Raw genomic sequence first — 4,723 nt, forward strand, 5'->3', positions numbered from 1 at the left:
CGGTGAGAGAGAGAGGGGGGGAGAGACGGAGAGAGATTGGGGATGGGAGAAAGAGAGGGAGAGAGGATATGTTCCGTCAGAGAGGACACACTCCAGTGGCTGTGATTGAAGTATGGGCCAATTAACACGAGGAGCATTGAGCTCCAGCTGCACTCTCCTCTTCATTCCTCCACTCCCCCACACTGCCATATTACCCCGCATGACACACACACACACACACACACACACACACACACACACACACACACACACACACACACACACACACACACACACACACACACACACACACACACACACACACACACACACACACACACACTCACATATATATGCACACTGTGGGCACCACACTGTGCTGGCACTTTATCTTATCTTTTTATTTTACTGTAGCACAGCTATGGACCCAAGGAAATTACAGAGGCTACATGCAGCAGTGTTCTGGAGCACACTGCGGTCTTAAATGTGGACAAATGGGGGAAAAGAAAAAAGAAAAGAAAAAAAGGTCTTCATCTTCTGGGCTGGAATTATTTTTCAAGGCACTGGCAGTGACTCACACACAGACGCTGCAATTTCTTCTAATGGTGTACAGTAGACTATATATATATTAGCCTGCATATATTTCAGATGTTTTGTGTTGCTGCGGAGAGCTGCCCGGGCTGATTCAGTGCAGCCTGTGCCACAGGCAGCAGGAGAGCAGGTCCATTACTCTGCATGACAGAAAGGAATGAAGCAGCAGAGCCCCGATGTGGGGTAAACACAACGCTGAACACTGCACTTCCACAACTCCACGAACTCCACACACTCCTCTCCCCATTCACATTTTCCCCCAGCAGATCCGATGCAGCACACGGTCTGGCACGCTGCCTCCATTGGAGTTCAGTGGGAAACGGGCTCAGAGAGGCGTGGATGCCAACTACCGACTTCTACCCCGAGCGGTTCACTCCTCTCCCGCGACTCGCTCTTCACCGCAGGCGCTCGCTGCAGCTGTAGCACGCAGTCGAGGGGGAAGGAGGGGATCTGATACTCTAAAACATTGCGATTGTTCTGCTACCATCACACTGACACCGAGAATCAATTTTTCATTTTGTGTTTAGAGGCTACACAACTTTTTTTTTTTGGTCTCTTTGGACTTTGCAGGCATAATCCAGGCTTCACTGTAATCCTCTATAGAGGAATATACCTTCTGAGTAGTCGATTTGCCTTCAGCCACACAAAACTACAAAGACGCTTTTCAAACCAGTGAAGCTGCACATGAAGAAGTCATTAGCTCCTATGTGTAATCACAGTCAACATATATTGCAGTGTGATGAAATGTTGATATGATGCGATGTGTTTTGATTGTGAAGTACTGGCTGGCAATTTTTGGGAAGCGAAAGATGGAGACTGGCTTGCCTTCGTGAATGTTTCCTCTCTCATCTGCTTGATTAGCTGTCTCCGTCAGCCTGCTCTTAAGCACTCTGTAAATATTCCTGAAGGTGTTTTTAGTTTGCTTCTAACAGTCGCTGGCATGTACGCCCGCTTCTTCGGGGGCTGTAAATGCCACTTTCTTTGTTTTAAAAAAGACAAACTAAACAGGCTCAGCCCAAAAATAATTACACTGTAGATACAGTTAGCTGCTTATTACAGTGATTGACAAATTGAGAGATCAACGCTGTGCGATACAAATACTTTAGTGCGAGTGCTGATGTAATGATTTAGACAGCGGATGATGATTGAGGGTATAGGCACCATGGTGAGTTTTAAAGTCTAAAAAAAAAAATCATCAAAGACAGCACTCTTATGAATTTTGAAAGGTTTTCAATTCCATCTTTTATCTTTTGTAGTCAGTGCGGTCACATTCAAGCAAAGAAAGCAATGCAATATTTTTCTCACTAACACCAAATATCCCAATCCCTAATAACCAAAATGATCATTATCATCCAAATAATAGAGTCAGATCCTGACAATGCTGCTGTGACTTTTCATGTCTCAATAACTAACTTATTCCTTACCTTGATACTGTTAAGGGAAAACTGACATCTACACACCTCTTAACTAATTAATCCCAATTTAAACCTTTTCCTTGGTTGTAGACAGCCCCTTGCAGCCCCTTGCCAAATATATATATATGTATATATATAAATATATATATATATATATATATATATATATATATATATATATATATATATATATATACATACATGTATATATATTTAGCAGCTCTAAAGACTGAAGAGGATAATGTTTTTATAGAAGGGGAAAAAATATTCAAAAACGCATTTGCATTTTAACAAAAGATTCATTTATGGTAGAAAATCAAATGAAACCGTAATATCTCTCTTTTTCTCCCCTCTCTCTGTGTGTGTGTGTGTGTGTGTGTGTGTGTGTGTGTGTGTGTGTGTGTGTGTGTGTGTGTGTGTGTGTGTGTGTGTGTGTGTGTGTGTTTGTTTGCTCGTTGTGAGCCGCCTCACTGCACGCTTTGTATGATTCAGTTTGCAGTATTGCTCAGATTGGAACACATAATGAACTATATAGTAAGATATATTTAGATGAGGATTTGATTATAATTTACTTTGCTTTATCGTGGCGGGCCTCTGTGAGATACGCTCTACAGGAGAACTGGATATTGTATATAAGAATACTCTGTGTTCACACTTTTTTCCAACCAGGCTCAGTGTAATGGAATAGCACAGGCTGGTTGAGCAGTGCAACGTAAACACCTCATGAGAGTGAAATGCAGTGATGGGCCCGACAGTTAAAGGCTCACAGAGAGTCAGCTCAGTAGAATACAGCTCCACCAAACCAAATGATGCACTGCTCTCTCTCTCTCTCTCTCTCCTTTCCTCTGTCCTCGTCTCTGTCCTTCCCGTTCTTCACCGCCACTTCTCCTTCGCCTTAAAGAAAACAACAACTCCCTCTCCCCTTCATTATTACATTCTCCTTTTCCCCTCTCTCCCACTAACAGGTCTGTCTCTCCCTATCTCTCCACACCTCCATCTCTTTTTCTTACCCGAAACTATCCGCCTCCCTCTCATTCCATCTCGCCTCTCCTTCTTTCTCTGGAACCCACCACCACACACACACACACACACACACACACACACACACACACACACACACACACACACACACACACACACACACACACACACACACACACACACACAAACACACACATCCCCACAGCTCTGTCACTCAAAACAGGATGTTTGGCAGTGTGTTTGTTTAGGCCATACACGTATACACATCCCAGTAATCAATATTTCTTTTCCCCCTCTACTCCCCTCACATATTTTACTCCACCGCCACCATCCCGCTACACTTTGCCCTCCTTTTCTCCTTGTTTCCTCCTCTTCCACCTTGCCTCCTTCCCTCAATCAATAACCCAGTCCCTGAGTCATGTACCCTTTATTTACAGTACCCTTTTTCTATGCCGCTCATTTCACAGCATTCTCATTTATTTCGTGCCTCCAGTTACTTTTTCTACTTTTTCTTTTCGCTTCTTTTTTTTCTTTTTCTGTCCAAAAGACTGATCAGGGTCAGCGAAATCGTCAGTCTGTGACAGAGAGCGGAGAGTCGGATGAAGACGGAGCGAAAGACATAGAGAGGAGGAGAACGGGGGGAGATAGAGGCACAGGAAGGGGGAGAGCGACTTTGGAATGGAATATTATGTCAGCAGGCGCCTGTTAATCAATGCAATTGTGTTTGGTACCTGAAGCCATGAAAATAGGGAGAAGAGATGGGGAATATGAAAAGACGGAGCACGAGAGGGAGCGGGGAGGAAAGGGAGAAGGAAATGGAGAGAGAGAGAGAGAGAGAGAGAGACAGAGAGGAAGGGAGGGCAGTTGGCACCAGAAGTAAATTGAAAATGATGTGCTGTGTTTTCGTGTGTGTGCGGCTCACATATTAACCCCGCTATCTCTCAGGTAGTCATTATCTTTCCATGTGGTTGTTTGTGCGAGTGTGTGTGTGCAGTGTGTGTGTATATGTGTGTGTATGTTTGTGCTCACTGCATTAACCCTCATATCTCTCTATCATTAAGCTGCTCTACGGGCGTAGTGTAGCCATGCATTTATCTTGCGAGCGCGTCTGCACATTCAGAGCGCTCGCGATGCATTTGTCTGTGCGTGGATGCAGCTGTGTGAGGGCGAGTGTGTTTACAGTGATCTTAATTGTTGTTATCATTCATGCAGCACAATAACCACCTCCGCCCCCATCTTTGTCTCCGTCTGCTATTAGCTCTCTCTCCACTCTCACCCTCCTTCCCTCTAACGGCCAGTTTTCTGTTTTTCCTCATATTGTTCCTTCTCAGCCTGCAGCCTAAATAGCACCCATTTCATCTTCTCTCTTTCTTTTCCCTCTATTGTTTCCCCCACCCCCCCCACCCCGCTGCATTCCGTATTCCTCGTCCAGCATTTTTCTCCAGCCAAAGCTAAGTTTTATTACCCCATGATTGGATTCAGAATTCATTACTCCATCTTGCCGGTATGCAATATCTGATCAGTTTCTCGCTTTCTCTCTTACGCGTTCTCACTCTCTCTATCTACACCTTCTTTTTTTCTGCCACCTCCCTCTCTTCTTTTCCTCTCTTGATTTGATGTTGTCTCTGTTGGACGTTAAAAGTCTAACTTCTTCTCTTCTTCTCCTACTTCTTCTTCTACTCTTCGCTGTCTCTCTTTCTTTCAGGCACCCTCTCTTAGTGCAATATATATCTGCCTCCCCCCCTCGGCAGGTTGCC

The sequence above is a fragment of the Anoplopoma fimbria genome, chromosome 20 (assembly GCF_027596085.1).
Source record: "Anoplopoma fimbria isolate UVic2021 breed Golden Eagle Sablefish chromosome 20, Afim_UVic_2022, whole genome shotgun sequence".
Taxonomy (NCBI): domain Eukaryota; kingdom Metazoa; phylum Chordata; class Actinopteri; order Perciformes; family Anoplopomatidae; genus Anoplopoma; species Anoplopoma fimbria.